Source organism: Populus nigra, chromosome 14 (assembly GCF_951802175.1).
Source record: "Populus nigra chromosome 14, ddPopNigr1.1, whole genome shotgun sequence".
Taxonomy (NCBI): Eukaryota; Viridiplantae; Streptophyta; class Magnoliopsida; order Malpighiales; family Salicaceae; genus Populus; species Populus nigra.
Genome location: NC_084865.1, coordinates 7523093 through 7540779, shown reverse-complemented (window position 1 = coordinate 7540779; position 17687 = coordinate 7523093). Strand labels below are relative to the sequence as shown.

General features: G+C 31.0%; 1 long non-coding RNA gene across 13 annotated transcripts; it reads left to right on the top strand.

The window, feature by feature from the left end:
* Window positions 1-1020: 1020 nt before the first annotated feature.
* LOC133672609 (uncharacterized) lies at window positions 1021-8190 on the top strand. 13 transcript variants are annotated; one of them, XR_009834873.1, is made up of 12 exons: window positions 1021-1208; window positions 1327-1974; window positions 2544-2627; window positions 2786-2919; window positions 3017-3274; window positions 3525-3608; window positions 3721-3878; window positions 4604-4725; window positions 5084-5166; window positions 5319-5398; window positions 7093-7433; window positions 7867-8190. It is a non-coding gene; the product is annotated as an uncharacterized LOC133672609 (long non-coding RNA). The 13 variants fall into 13 exon arrangements; XR_009834872.1 differs by lacking the exon at window positions 7867-8190 and having other exon boundaries at window positions 1327-1404; window positions 7093-7605; XR_009834870.1 differs by lacking the exon at window positions 7867-8190 and having other exon boundaries at window positions 1327-1416; window positions 7093-7605.
* The last annotated feature ends 9497 nt before the right edge of the window (window positions 8191-17687 follow it).

Here is a 17687-nt window from a genome sequence, read left to right as displayed (position 1 = left end):
GTTGTATTATTTGAATGCATAATGCAATTAGCCATGCATCTAAAATAATTGAAACAATGAAAGTGCTAGATATTTTGTAAGCTGCTTGAAATCAATTCTCCACTCTAATTGAATTCAATTATATTGTTTAATTTGAATTCAATTAATAAAAAAAATAAAATTCACGAAGAGATATAATTTATTTCATTTTGTTTATCACATTACTCTTATTATCTTCGTCTTATTCCTTTAAATGTTTTTCTTTATAGAAAAAGGATATATGAGTATTTTGAAGAAGTTAGCTTTAACATTAATTTCTTAGTATAATAAATTAGTGAGTTGATCTTGATTTATTTTTGTTTTTTTTTTAAAGATTGAATTCTATTTAGAATTTAATTCTAGATATTTAAAATGATTCTAAATATGAGATTTTATTGTTATTTTTTAAATAAATTCAATTTAAATGAATACAGAGATGAGGTTTTAATGTTTTATTAATTAATGATAAGAAAAACTACATTAAATATCAATATTTTATAGTTTAATTATTTAGCTCTTATTAACTGTTTTTTTTTTATGCGTATGAATAAGTGTTATCAATTTATAAATTTAGAAGGTAAAATAAGAGATAAATAATTTTTTTTAATAATAATACTGTATAAATAAGAGAAACAAGACTGATTCATATCAAATAAAATACCTCCACGTAGAATATTTGTGATTTTTTAAAATATTTTTTATTTAAAATATATTAAAATAATATTTTTATTTTTAAAAATTATTTTTAATATTAACCTATTAAAATTATTTAAAAATAATTTTAAATAAAAAAATTAAAATGTATCCATCCCTTCTTTCAAAGCAATAACATATGAGTGTTTAGTAATGTAATAATAGTTTTTTTTTAAAATTAATTTTGATATTAACATATTAAAATAATATAAAAATATAAAAAATATTAATTAAAAAAAAACTTAATTTTTTTCAAATTTTGTTTTTAAAACACAAAATCAAAAACAAACAGTAACCATTTCACACTATCATAAATTTGCTACTCTATTCTTTAGCGGTTGACACACAAAACACAGACTTACAATGAATAGCCAGCTGCCCCTTCATAAATTCATCGCCGCCGTTTCCCCGACGACTCGTCGCCGCTTCACCACCATTGATCCAGAACGACAAGGAAAGAAACAGCTATATAACAAGCTAAAAAAAAGCAACCTTTAGTAAGTTTTTTGTTGTTGATGGTTTTTTGGTTCGAAAGATGGTAACTTGTTTCTTTTTATTTTTATTTTTCTTGATGGGTTTTGTATTTATTTTAATGGTTTTGGCTTGTTTTTGCAGGTTAAGTGGGACTAACAGATGGGTGTTGAATTTGCCCCTCAATATACAGAATATAGAGGAATGGAAGAGCAAGATGAGGTTGAGGAAGCTGTTAGTTTCACTGACTGGGATTTATCTTATCATGTTAGAGATGCCCTTTTGTCAGCATTTCTGGTTTTGATAGTTTTTTATTAGTGGTTTATGTTTTTTTTGGAGAAATTGTCTTAAAGCTCAGTTTTTTTAAATTGGTCGTGTTTGAATTTTTTACCCATTTATGGTGAGAAATGGTAGAGTTGAATTCATATACAGGTTCTTATAGGAAATGTATATAGGTGGGGATGCTGAGTGGCTTGTTTTGATTGATTAAACCAATCTAACTTGGCCCCTGGGGTTGGTCTGTTCCGTTTACTCAAGTCATTTGGAGCTAATGGCTAGGTATTTGAATGCTGTGCCATTAGAAGAGTTTAAAAATATAGGGGAGCCTGTAGTCATGAACTGTTTCTGGGCTGTGGTGGGCCTGGGGTTCCTTTTCTTGGAGAGTTGCTTCATTGTTTGGTAGATCTAAGGATCCGTTGTTTAAGTAATTTAGTATTTGATAGAAATGGAATAGTTGATTGAAAGAGAAGTGTTGAGTTCATAATTGGTTGTGGAATTGTCGGAGACTGAAAGGTTCGTCTGAATTTATCTTGCATGCTGAACCTATTTTGTATTTCACTTGATTATGCACCTGGTCTCTATTTTTTGGGTTGCTCATTTATTTTTTTATTTTTCTTACATTTACTTGAAGTTGTAACTTTTAGTTTTGCTTGAAATTGGTCACCCCTGTTTGTTCACTCTTTGAGCAGGAGTCCTCAACCCCTAAATAAAAACAAACTAAACTGATATTTTTCAGTTTCGCTTTTATTTTGGTCTTTCTTGAAGAACAGTTTGGTTCCAGTCCTCAAACTTATGAACCGATGAAAGCTTGGTTTGGTTTTGGGATGGACTCTGACCTTACCTAAAACCAACCAGTGAACACCAATAAGGATCGGAAGATAATTTTCCTTGCTAGTGGTTCCCAAATTTATACATTTAATAATAATAATAATAAATAATAATAATAATAATAATAATAATTTACTCACACAGACTTGCTTGGGTTCTTAGCCAATCCATCTGTTCATTCAAGCATATTGTTTTCCAATTATTTGTTGCATCTTTGCTCCCAAGTAATATAAAGCTGAATTCTCCATGCTCAGGGTGATAGGAGCAGTTAACACTAGCTTGCTGGGGTTTTGCATCGCAGCGATCGTTTTGCTCCTGATAAAGTGGCTTTGCTTTTGGTAGTTTTTTCTCTTTGAATCAAAGCTCTATGTAGTTTCGTACTGTTTGTTTGAATGTTAGTATCCATGAAATTCTCAGTTTAGCATTTACATGTTACGCCAACTTTAGTTAACCAAGTATTCATGATTTTATAATATTGTTTGTGCTCACTTTGCAGACAAGTCTAAAGGCATTATCTGGGGCAGTTTCTTATATGAACGATGTTGACCATGTGTCTCTTCTTCAATCATGATTTTTGGAATGAGCATGTGGAACTGTGTGCCTGATGTGATGGGTGCATTGCTTGAACTTGTAATATGCATGATATGTGGTCTTGCAATTATTTGCAACTGTATTTCTGTAGTGTGAGGGAATCATTATATATTTTTCTTGGTTTATCATTCTACAGGCTGCTTCAAATGGAAAATATGTTGATCTATGCCTTGATATGCTCATAAACAATTTTATGCCACCAATGGAATCACATATGCTCAGGAATGCATGTGTTCAGGCAATAAAGGAACAAGTTCTTCCTCGTGTGCATACTGGTCTAGAAGTCATTGTTGATTTGGTGCCTATGGCAGCCATAAATTTGTCTACAACAGTTGTCCAAATGAGGCCTATGTTTTTTAGGAAGGATTTCAACACGGATCATCTAAAATGTCATGTGAGTTCAATTAGCTGTTGTGGTTTGGATTGTTTTTCCCTCTTTGGATGTGCTCACGTTATCTCTGGATAGATGTTTAGTTAAGTAGCTGAAAGATATATTAAAGTTCTTCTTTCTAATTACAGTTAACCCATCCTGCAATATCCTATGGATAATATATCCTGAAAAGGGATCCTTTAAATAATCCTGACGGCTCTTGTCTATGATTGTTGTTTGGTATTTGTTCTTATTATTCATTTGCTCTTTACAGCTGCAGATATATTTGAAGGATATGCTAATGTTGGAGGGCGGTGCTATTAGAGAATTTGTTGGGAACAGCATGCTCGTGGAAGTGGTGAATATGCTGTCCAATTCTAGAATTGGATATAAGTGGTTGTAATAAGTTGGTTCTTGGAATTTCTCTTATTTTTTGCATCACCCGTAATGTTAAAGAGCTTTCCCTACAGGTTGCGATTGGCTGGGATGAAATGTTAAGGGATGATCTCTGCAAAGGCATCTTTACAATGGAGTTAGAAGATGAGGATGAGGTATGATGATGATGATGGTCAGGCAAATAATGATGGTGAGGTATGATGATGATGGTCAGGCAAATAATGATGGTGAGGTATGATCATGATCCAGATTCCACAACTGATCATCATATAGTTGTATTCATTTCTGGAACAGACAAATGAAAATATTATTTGTGGGTAGTCCAGTTAACTAAAATCCTAAATACATGACCATTTTATTCCTGAGACCTCCTTTGAGTATTTCACCACCTCCAGACTGTGCATGGTTGATGGCTGTCCAGTAAACTGAATACATGACTATTTCATTCCTGAGAACTCACTTGAGTGTGAGAATTCCTTGACATGTATGGTGGCGCTTGTGTGTATTTTACACTATTAGTGACAAAAAATTTACCTTACTGTGAACCTACTGATAAGCTTTTGTGCATGCATGCTGTTGTTCCTGTCTGCACAATGTGCATTTTTCATGTCGTTTGTGTGGAGATTGAAGAGTTTCAAAAATACTTGGAAACTCTGTACCATTAAGCTATTTGGTGATAGCTTCAAACTAAATGTTTTTAAAAATCATGCTGTCATGGCCTCTACTTCTGTTTCTATTGGTTTTAATTGTGAGATCAATGTTACATATCGATATTCAAGATATAGTCCCAATATGTTACTGTGTAAAGCAATTCTTATTCCATGATGCAGAGTATGTGGTGCTGAATGTGTTTTTTTATTATATATTGGGCAGCACATGTATGATAATTACAAATTGAATTTCTACCTTCTTGTCTTGTTGTCCAAAGTGAAAACTAATATCTTGTTATTTTCTCAGCTTCCAAGTACATTAATTCTCAAGAGTTTAGGTAAAAGTGTTACTGTTGACTTACTGGATAGCTTGATGATACAATTTTTGAGCATCTTGAAGCCTCTGCAGATAAGAAGCCTTTGGGTGAGGTATTTTCTGAAGTTATATTCGTTGAACTTCATGTCTTTATTTCATAGGCTTGCATCCAAAATTATTTTTTTCCCTTGTTGTTGTTGGTATTTGAAACGCTTTTATCTTCATTCATGGCAACTATCTTGACACATACAAGTCAAAGTTTGCTCAGGTAAGCAATTGTCTTGCTTTCATGTGTACGTGTAAGTGAATGGTTGGGATATGCTAACTGTTACTTTCATAGGCTTGCTAACTGTTTACCTTCCACATTAAGTTCCTAAAATTGTATAGAATGTGCATGGTCACATGGAATGTGGCTGTTGTCCTGATTCCTGAGTATCATTTTTTTAATGAATGTTTGCATGTTCGATGCAGGATGAGTGCTAGGCTTATCTTGCTAGCTATTTGGCTCGTGGGAAGTTTCTATCAGTTTCCTCTCTCGTTAATGTGTTGAAAAGGTTATGAGACATGCTTAACATTCTTTTTTTTCAACTATGAAGATCCAGTTAATATTTTGTTATTTGTGTTGTTGCAACAACTTGATATATTAGAACAGAAAATCATTTAGGATAACTTATTTAATGTGCTGCTTGGGTTTATGGTGTTTTAGGCTGGTGGATTGGTGTTTGTGAAGAGTGGGTTTGTGACATGAATCCAAAAGCACCTCAAGCTTTCTATTATGCATGCCAGGTATATAGTGCTTTGATAAGTTCTGAAGTTGTCTTGACATGACTGATATTTCTTTCATATGATCTATTTTAGCTTTTTGGAAATTTTCATCATGGACCATGTCAACTTTAAATGTGCTGTCAAGATATCCTGTAATTGATTGTCTAATGTTGCTTGTGTGTCTGTCCTGTAATTGATTGTCTAATATATGTGTGTGTGTGTGTCTGTCCTGTAATTGATTGTCTAATATGTGTGCGAGTGCGAGCGTGAGCAATCTCCTATATTTTGTACTTATGGGATACAAGACATTTCATTCTATTGACATTTTATCACGTCTATTGTCACTTAATGCTTTAGCTATCAAAAACAATGTTAGCACTAACATCTTCACTACTTCCATTGCCATAAGCAGCTTCACACTGACCACTTCCATTTGCCACACTAGAGTACTTTCTTTTCTGTGGTTCAATGCTGCTTAGAAGCACAATGACTCCCATTACTGGTCCTCACCTGTTGCTCCATTATTGTTGCGATATCTTGTTTGTAATTACAAACCACTATTGCTATTGAATTGTTTAAAACTGCACATGATTGGAGTTTTCAACTTATTGCAACATCTATTCTGCATACTCTAACAAGAGTTTCCTCAATTATCATATGATACATTCTTCCTGGTGGCAGCAGTTGTGAAACCGATGTAGTGATGTTTTTTTCTTACCACGGAATTATGAACGTGCTCTGCTTTCATATGAGATCAATAATGAATGTTCCTACGCTCAATCACAGCTCATGTCTGTAGAATCAATATTGAAGCACAAATTGGGGCCTTTGGAGGTGAGTGACGCGGCCTTAAACATAACCAACCCCCCAACCCCCCAACCCCCAACCAAATTTTGGAATAAAAATAAGAACTCGTCTTACCAGGTTCTAAGCTTCTATTGGTTTTGATGGATGAATAGGTGTGCTTGCCATCTATTGTTAATGAGTTTCTCAAACAAGCTAAAGCAGCCCATCTGTTCACCATCTCCAAAGCATTCATCTTTGAAGATTTGCTAGAATAAGATCTTTCTAGGGACTTTGGTGGGCTGGAGTGGCTGGACATGTTCTTCCCATTTGATCCATGTTAGCTGAAGAAATGTGACAAGTTTGAATTCTTGGTTCTGACATTGATTTGTCTTCTAAAGGGGATTTAAAAAAAAGAGTGAAATCCTCATACCACGCATTTTGGAGTTAGGTCACTTTAGCTAAAACGTTTAAAGGTAGGAAAGAACCATTTTTTGGCATAAAAAAATAAGATATTGACATTTACACAAGTTGCTGATGCTTCTGTTAGAAGTTTCATTTTGTTTTTCCTTGGAATTCTGTCAAAGGTTTCATCCGGCTGAATTTCTTATACTGGAACTGACACACGAGTGTCCTCTACTGGTCCAAATGAAGTTGGGTTACTTGAATTTGGGTTAGCATTACAAATAGAGGATGTTTTTTACAATGTTTGCCGTTAGCCCGTGGTCAACATTGAGCTTAAATTTCTGTCTCTTTATTGCATGGGAAAATGAGTCTACCCTACATGGTTTTCAAGTTCAGAATGTCATCTTTCTAGATTATCTAACTATGCATGCATTGGAGTTTTCTCTCTTCGGTTTCTAAACTTTGGAGTGGTGAGTGAAAAACTTTTTTTTTGTGAGTAACCTTTGTTGGATTTTCATTACATCCAGGTATCAGAAACCATGTCAAAACTACGAAGATGTTGAAGAGGAAGACAACAGTGATGAAGATATTGCTGATGATTTTGGGGTTGTAAACCAAGAGAATTTCATGGAAGAAGGGATGGCAAGGAGTTTGACCAAGATATTGATCTTGATGAATTTGTCTATGGGATGAACAACAGGTTTGAAGTTTTGGGGCCTTCAAAGATATGACCCTCTACAAGTCCAGAGTCCTTATGATAAGTCTAAGAATACATCAGGTTTGAAGTTTTGGGGCTGAACGAATGCCTTCAAAGACATGACCCTCTACAAGTCCAGAGTCCTTATGATAAGTCCAAAACCTTTAAAAAGTAATAATACTTGCATTCAACAAGTTGATGAAAATGTTATTTTTCTTATTTTTTTCACTTGTCTCACCGAGTTTGGATCGGGCCAAAGTTTTGATATCTATTCTTCGTCGAACTTTCCAACTTCTTGTAAAATTATCATGTCAGATTATAAATCTTGAAACTGTACTCTGTATGTGCATCGATCGTCAATTTGAAAAAGGAAGAAAAAAGTCCGAAGAATGCTAGCAGCTTAAATTATCCAAAAAGAAAGAATCAATCTTAATTTAACAGTAATATCAACACATACATGTTCTTAATGTCAAAAGGCCCATCTAAGATACAGATGTAAGTTTACTTTTCATATGAAAAGGAGAGCATAATTTACTTTTGCTCATATGTAAATATCCTCAGGCAAAGTACTTCATAGTTACTGATGGGTCCATTTTATCTCCAGGACATGCCCTATTGACTGCAGTTGTTACTAAAGGGTCCAACGCTTCAACTTAGAGAGAGGGAATCTTGGCTCAACCATTGATTGATTAAGAGTTCCATGGGATGCAGAACTTCCAAGCTTTGGTTAAGTTGACAAATTCTCAACTTTGTTCCTTGTCTTTGAATCTCTCTCATCTTCTGTAGTAAACATGGCCAAATCTTAATGTCAGATAAAGAATGCTCGGGAGTTGCAGCAAGAAAAGATATAAAGATATTGAATTGGTGTTAAGATTCTAAAACTGGTTTTCTTTTTTCTATTTAAGAGTTGAGCAATATTCCTGAGCTAGGTGCATCCAAGTCCTTTTTTTTTTGTTCAAATCAAGAGCAAAAACATATTCATCGATGCTTGAGATCCGATCCAATAACTTTCGAGTAATAGACTATACTATATATTTGATGAGGATGTAGTGCATTAAATGTAGTAAAATTACTACCATCTGAACTAGCTAATGCAACAGTTAAACCACCAGTTCTGTGGTGCTGACCATTGATCTCTGAAAGGATAAAGGAACCAGAAAGTGACAAGACTTCGAAATATCCCTGCAGCACAGCCAATACCAGGAAAGTTACAGGATGCAGGATAATTTTTTATTTAAGAGCAAAATACCCGTATGAATCAGACTTCAGAATAACAAATGATGGCTTGTAACAAAAAGGTTATATTTTTGTTTTTCTTTTGGTATTGGGAAAGGGAAAAGGAAGGAAAGAAAGTGTAAGTATATAAAGGGAGTCCAGATTCATAAACATGTGTTCTTAGAACACAATTTATGCTCCCAAAAACTTGATATTTCTGAGTCTCAAAACAGGCAAGAGGAATCCCATATAACATATTTTTGAAGCTCACTATCAGCCAGAAAGTAAGTCCATGACCCATCATTTTATTATATTAAGAATCCTTTCCATTCAATGGAAACAAGTTTTCTGTTTTCTAAAATTTTTAAACAAAATCGCAAAAGATGCCAAATAACCAATAAAATTACAGAATTAGCAGTGTTTTTCAAGGACTATTAAGGGATCAAGGGAAACAATACTCATCATAGGCTAAGAAAAATTATGAGTACCCAATGGCATTGCTTAAGGATCACTTAAGGCTTGACTAACAATTAACGCATTTTAATATTATTCATTGATATTTGTTATGTACTGAGAAAGCATAATAAAGACAATCTTTTGATTTTCAATGCACCACAATGGTGCTTTGATTTTCGAGGGAATTATAGTTAATGCAGCTTCAAAACCTTCGACTATAACAATTTAGCAAATAAAATAAATAAATAAATAAATAGTGTTATGAAATCATGTATGTGGATGTCTATTTATTTTCTTTCATCTTTTCATTTTCATGTTTATTTATTATCTTTAAGTTCATTTGAACTTTACATTTTTATTTATGAATTTTGGGTTTACAAATATTAATGTATATTAGATTATAAACAAGAGTATTGTTGAAAAAATATGTGTGTATAATTATATTTACAAGAAGATATGAAATAATAATACTCTTTCTTTGTTTCCCTAATCTTTATTGTTCTATAATACATTATCAACATGATTACTCCTCATTTCCATATTGATATACATAATTATATTTGATTTGTGGATAAAAAATAGAAGGTATGTTTATCTACTTAATTTTTTTTTCTTTTAGTTATTTAAGTGAATCATTTTTTTTAATTTCATAAAAAAATTATTCAATATTTGAGTGAATGTTTATTCAGTATTTATTATAATGTTTAAACCAAATTTCTAACAATTTTAATTTTTTTTTTCATGAAGTAACCATGAGAAATCTTGCAAAACTTGAGTTCTTGGCTGATATTACGAGTAAGAATTATTTATCATGGGTTCTTGATGCCAAAATTCATATGGATGCCATGGGTCGTGGAGACACCATTAAAGATGGAAATGAAGCATCTAGTCAAAATAAGGCAAATGTCATGATTTTCTTATGCCATCATTTTTACGAAATTTTATTGATGGTGATATGTTAGAAAAAACATTCTATACTTTTCATGCATCGAATGTGTTCTTGTATCAGCAATATAGAGAACGAGGTTTTAAAAAATACTCTAAATTGATTTCATAACTCTTTGTGGCTGAACAAAATAGTAAGCTTTTGATGAAAAATCATGAATCATGACTGATTGGTTCAACTCCATTCCCTGAAGTGAATGGTACGAGATATAATAATAATTATGGTCATGGTCGTGCTTGTGGTAGAGGTAATGGATGTAAACATTGGCGAAGACGCATTAATTTTCACCATTATAACGGTTATGGTTCTAATAAACCTTCTCAGAATAATGAGAAACAAGAAAAGGGATACATAGCGGAGATACTAAGAAGATAGAAAATATCTGTTATAGATGTGGAATGAATGGACGTTGGTCTGCCTATCATACGACCAAACATCTTGTTGATTTATATCAGTCCACATTGAAAGGAAAGAAGAAAAACATCGAAAAATTTTTACTCACCCACATCAAGATAATAATGATATTTATTTTGATCCCTGGATATGACACACCTTGAAGTTATCGATTTCTTTGAGCAGACTAATGAGAAAATTGATATTTCATATAATGATAATAATTAGTTAGTTAAATATAAGAATGTCAGTATTTAATTTTTTTTTTTAATTTTTTGAATGTGTTTCTTTTATGCTAGTATATTTTAATGTATTTTGGTTTGTTTCTTTCATGTTGGCTTATTTAAGAAATGATTATGTTACAATAATTGTCATACACAACTTTAAGGTATATGTCTTCTTATGAACTTATTATATAGTTATTCCTTTTCATGAAGAAAACATGGACTTGCATCATACTGTAAACGAGTCCAATATCAGTAGTGAAGATATATACTTAGCAGATAGTGCAACGATGCATACCTTTCTCAGTTATAAGCAATATTTTTTAAATTTAAAAATGATGAAAGCAAAAATGAATACAATTATCAGATTTAACAGACTTGATTAAAGACATTAGAAGAGATGATATAATGTTTTCTAGGATAACAAGATTTGTAATTGATAATGTTTTGTTCTTTACCAAATCAAGAAAAAATCTGCAAAGTTTCAAGGATATACATCGTAATGGATATCATATTGAGATTGTCAATGACAATGGTATAAAATATCTTCATATCGTATCAATTGTCTATGCTAAAAAACAAATATTAGAAAAATTACATGTTTTATCTTCAGGTTTGTACTATACAAGTATTAATACAATTAAAATTTATTAACTCGCAAAATTTCAAATATTTTCTACATATTACTCATTCGTAGTTGATAGAAATGAGGTTATTTTTTTAAACATCATGGTCTTTTATGTAAGGTCCAACATAAACGTTTCTTAAATTCTATTCTTAACTTCTTAGAACTTGTATTGCATAATACCATCTACGATTTCAATAACCAAGCATCTTTAAGTATTTATATAAACTACATATATATAAGATATGATAGTACTATAAAAAGAAAAGATACATATTCATTATGTTCATGATATGAAGTTTATAAACACACCATAATTTACATATCATAAATTTAGATATCTACACCATAAAGTTTTACGAAATATAAATCATCTGTTCTTACTACTACTTAGATTATTACATGATTTTTTTACAACGTACGTATTATTAGATTGCTAGACGCTATGGTCATGAGATGGTCTTGTTACAAATTAACTTAATGTAAGTGTATAAACATTAATTATGGTACAAAAGAGTAATAAAGCATATAGTTATGGTTAAGATTAATATTTAACAAAGTAAATTCACATTAATCACTTTCTACCAAGTCTATCTTAAATACATTACTTCATATCTTCATTCAACATTAATTCTCGTTGCTTTATTTCAATCATGTCCAACAATCAACCAATGTTATATATTATGATTTAAGAATTAACATATGGAGAATCCTTCATTATAAAGATGGTTCATCTCTTACTCTAATCAATTAATACAATTTCTTAGACATAATTTTTCTTTTATCAATAATAATATGTTATAATTGTCTTTTTATTATATCGATAAATAATATCGACGGAGGCTATTTTTAGTATTTACTTCGAGTTGTCATAGCATGGACAACACCATTAGCCGAAGCTAATAGCATCATTTGCTCTCAGCTATCTAACATGAATACCACTAGCCAAAACTAATCTTATTATTTGTTCTTGACTATCCAACATGGATACTATTACCCAAAGTTAATCTTATCATTTGTTAGCTAATCTTATCGTTTATTTCTAGTTATCCAACATGAATACCATTAGTAGCTAATCTTATCATTTATTTCTAGCTATTCAACATGGATACCATTAGCCAAAACTATTTTCATAATTCGTTCCTGGTTATCCTGACAAGGATACCATTAGCCAAGGTCATTTCATTATTTATTCCTAGATATCCTAATTATGGATATTCTTAGCCAAAGCTAATCTTGATATTTTTTATTACTCATGGTTAATCAAATAACATAATTCATACTATAATGCATTATTAAAAATGTACCTTATGAATTTAACAAAATTAGATGATGGTGAAAATCACCTACCTACTCCCCCCGTAGTGTATCTTCGCTCAGTTGAAGATCTGATTCCTGTTGTACCTCCTGGTTCATAAAGAGACCATTAATTATATAGTATCTCTAGGCATCATCAAAGATTGTTTTCACACACTTGTATGTGTACACTCACACATAAATATATTTATATATGTGTACATTATTCATATTTTTGCATGGTAAAAATGTTATAATAAAACATTCATTCCAACTATATTGAAAATCGTCAATGAAAACTAAGTCATTACGAGACTGAAAATCATCAATGAAAACTGAGTCAATACGACACTAAAACTCGTTAATAAGAACTGAGTCATTATAACACTGAAAGTCATTAATGAGAACAAAGTTATTATGACACTGAAAATCCTCAACGAAAACTGAGTCATTACGACATTGAAAGTCATCAACGAAGACTGAGTTATTATGACATTGAAAATCGTCAACAAAAACTGAGTCATTATAACATTGAAAGTCATAAATGAAAACTGAGTTGTTATGACATTAAAAATCATCAACAAAAATTGAGTCATTACGACATTGAAAAATATCAACAAGAACTAAGTCATTAAGGTATTTCTCTTTCTAAGTTCATGCATAAAAGCCAATACCAAGTTCTTTTCTTAAAAAGATCATATCATAACCTATTTTATGGACATTGACCACATCACAATTCATTTTCAAGAGCATATAAAGTAAAATTAACATGTAATGTCTCCAATTTATTACAATTTCACCCAATCATTGAATATTGTTAAGGAGGATCCATTAATTATCATCATATTCATGAAGACCCTTCTTTTCTATTTTCTTCCAAGATGGTTAAAACCTATGTCCTTTCTCTACCAAGCATACTTTTGTGTTTTTCAATATAATATCATCAACTTCTCATCTATTATAACATGACATAATATGTTCTATGTATGGCAATTTATTTAATTCTGCTAGAAATATTCAAGGATCATGTTTACTTCTATAATTTCATTTAATTTATCACAATGTTGCTAAATAATATTCAATTAATTCAAGTATTTACATTTCAAGGACTTTCTTTCCTAAATCTTCATAGTGGCCGAAACATAGGCCATTCTTTCCAAGTGTTCATTCTAACATTCACAATCATTTCTATTTCAAATCATTAAACACAAGCAAGTAACTATCCTCACATTATGTATAAACTGAATTTCTACTATCTTGTTTGTTTCTTTAAAGATGTTCATCATACAAGGGTGTTTTCTTCCATTTTCTTCTCCTGGTCGAACATATTGTCTCCATTCTTTCAAGTTTATTTATGTAAATTATCACTTTCAGTCCAAATATGACTATGTTAACATGAAATAATCATATATCAATGCTCTAAGCTTACAATTAAATAAGTTCTACAATTCATGATATAAAAAAAGAATATTAATACTTTTAAAAATTTTGTTTTAGCCTAGGTACTTCATTTAAAATACTTATCAAGGTCACTAATTAACAAATTATATCATTCAATTCTATTTTCTCTTCAATTATTCAATAGGCCGACTTTAACTAGGGTTTTCTCTTTAACATATATTAATTTTTTTTGTTATAAAATCTGAAAATGCCCTATTTTTCTCTCAACTCTCTAATCTCTTCATTTGGTCTTTCACAATTATGAGGTATAAGAACCTTAGGTTACCTCATTTGAGGTTTTCCTCCTATATCATCTAATAAATTCAAAACAACAAATGCAGAGTAAAGGTTATCCTTAACACATGAAATTAAATAGAATTTGAGGGAGTGTTTTGGTGATTTTCTTCTCCTTTTTTTCAATTTTTCCTTCCTCCTTCATTGTTGTTCCAGTCGACCTCCTCCTTCTCTTACTACTTCAATGTTTTTGGTTTACCTTACCTCTATTATTCTCTCACTCAAGTATCTTATATGGATGACATGCAAGGAATTTTTTTAGTGGAACTTCTAAGAGAAGGGGTTGTTATGACTATTTTAGCCGGCCATTGGAGAGAAGAAAAATCACTTTTTCTCTCTCTTCGTGTATTTATACTCCATCTTCAAGGAGGGTAGGCCATGTTTAGATGTTCTATTTTTTTTTTATCCTAGTGTTATTTTTAGTTATACATTGGCTAGTTCCCTCATGTTTTTTCCGGGTAGTTATCAGGTCATTTTTTTTTTAAATAACTATATATATTGCTATAACTCAATTTAACTTAATTTTCCTAATGAAGTTTACATGAAGTCAATACAATAATGAATTAGAAGTTTAATAAACCAAATATTTTTATTATTTGGCATGACCGGTTGGGTTATCTTGGATTAATAATGATGCGAAGAATTATTGAGAATTCTCATGGTCATCCATTAAAAAACTAGAAGATTCTTCAATTTAAAGAATTCTCATGTGCTACATGTTCTAAAGGAAAATTGGCTATTAAACCATCACCAGCTAAAGTTGGGATTGAATCCCCAACATTTTGTAATGTATTCAAGGTGATATTTGTGGGCCCATTCACCCACCATACGAACCAATTAGATATTTTATGGTTTTAATAAAAGCGTCTACAAGATGATCATATGTGTTTATTATCAACTTATAACATGACATTTGCGAGATTACTTGCACAAATTATTTGATTACGAGCACAATTTCTAGATTGTATAATCAATACAATTTATCTTGACAACACTAGTGAATTTACATCCCAAAAATTTAATGATTTTTGCATGTCACTTGAGAAAACACCGGATATCATGTTGTTCATGTTCATACTCAGAATGGTTTTGCTGAATCATTTATTAAACATCTCTAGTTAATTGCTAGAGCATTACTCATAAGAACAAAACTCCCTAACTTTGTTTGGGGACATGCTATTTTTTATGTAGCAACACTTATATATGCATTAAGCTAACATCATATTATAAATTCTTCCCATTACAATTGGTTTTCAATAATGAGCCAAACACTTCTCATCTAAGTATATTTGGTTGAACAATATACGTTCCAATTTATCCGCCACAACATCCAAAGATGTGTCCTTAAAGGAGGCTGGGAATATATATATATTGAGTTTGAGTTCCCGTCGATAATTAAATATCTTGAACCCTTAACAAGTGATTCATTTACAATATGATTTGTCGACTGTCATTTTGATAAGACTATATTTCCATTATTAGAGGGAGAAATTAAACATTTGGATAAAGATATTACATGATATGTATTATCATTTTTAAATTTTGATCCTCGTACAAAACAATGTGACTAAGAAGTTCAAAAGATATTTCACCTGCAACACATAACAAATTAGCTATCTGATGCATTTACTAAATCAAAAGGAGTAACCAAATCTCATATACCAGTTGTAAATGCTCTAGCTTCGATTAAAGTCCCAATAAGATAATCCGCTAAAGATGTGGCAAATGAGTCTAAGGAACATTAGAAGTATGGTAAACCAACCGGTTAAAAAAAAAATTCATGAAAATGAAAAGGAGCAAATAATCAAGTTAACATTACTAAGGAGGCAAACATTCACATGGATGTAGATATAACTAGTCATAAAACCCAGAAGAGGTTCAGGAACCTGAAAACAATAAAAATAAGATATTGATAATTATGTCTCTACGAAAGAAAAATGGAATCGAAAATAGTTGTCAGCAATATTTTTGTATATTATATATCGCTTGATATCATTAGTGAAAACGAGGACCTTAAGCCTAAATCTATCAAAAAATATTGACGTAGAAATGATTGGTTGAAATAGAAAGAAGCAATCCAGACAAAATTAAATTCACTTGCAAAACTATCATGAATCATCGTGTAATTAAAGGAAATGATATAAATAAAAGAAATGTATTTGAAAACTAAAGGCTTACTAATATTGCTAAAACTTCCAACTTAATCAAACAAAAATAAGATTAAACTACATTTTAATCACTTCCATTTATACAAGTATTGTCCTAATAAAACCAAATACAATAATAATTTATATTACAAAAAGTTCCCTAAATATATTAACCCTAACTAAACAAAAAAGTCACTATGCATCTATTGCTCCACTCTAGTATGTGAAGGACCTGACAAATTAAATCATTCATTACATTAGAAAATTTAAACAATATTTATAACAAATTCAAATACAAATCCATTATTAACTTCTCGCCAAAACAACTTTGAAATTCTTACAAATTATATACTTATTCTCAAAAGTACATAAAGATTAAATAACCCGGTCATCATTTACTTTGATGTAACTAGCTCCATTTAGTTGACTAGTTTAAAAAATTATGTCGGTTATTTATCACACAGATGCCACTAACTTCAGCTAGTCCAATAAATTATCTTGTTTGCTTGAACACAGACATCACTAGCCTCAGCTAGTCTAAACAATTGTCTTGGTCATCTATTATATAAATGTCACTAACCTCAACTCGTTTAAAAAAATATCCTAGCCATCTATCACATATATGTTATTAGCCTCAGCTAGTCTAAACAATTATCTTGGTCATTTGAAAATAGACGTCACTAACCTTAGTTAGTCTAAACAATTATCCTAATCATCTATCATATAGATGCTATTAGCCTTAGCTAATCTAAACAATTTTCTCCTTTTTTTTCTTCTTCATAAAATACATTTCAAGGAATAACACACATTTAACAAAATTATAGATAAACAAATCAATTAATTCCTATAAATGTTTAAATGTAGAACACCTACTCAGTATTTATACTCTAGCTACAGTCCTGAACAGATCCTATTTGATGCTGAACAGATCCTATGACCTCTCATGTACCATAAATTTTCAACATTATACATCATTTTTTCATTGTTTGGAACCCAAATTCCAATTTTATTCCTACATCACTGACTCTAAACATTTCATTGCAGCATTAACTAATACACTTTCATGTCCATTAAATCAATTAATTTGTTTTTTTATATTCAAGTCTTAGTTGAACTTACGTAAGCAATAACGATGGGTTTCTTCTTTAATTTACAAAATTCACATCCTAACGAATCGTTAATTACCCATATTAACACATTCACATATAAGTTTCATGATAATTTTATCAAGTAACACCATCTCTCTTATTTTCTACCTAGGTTGAATTTCATCAATAAAAAGGGGAGTATAATTTTTCTTCTTTAATTCTTTTAATTAACACCTTACCTAATGTTGTTTTGTCATGTTTGTCATCCTCAATGTATAATAAAAACATCCATTTAGTCATT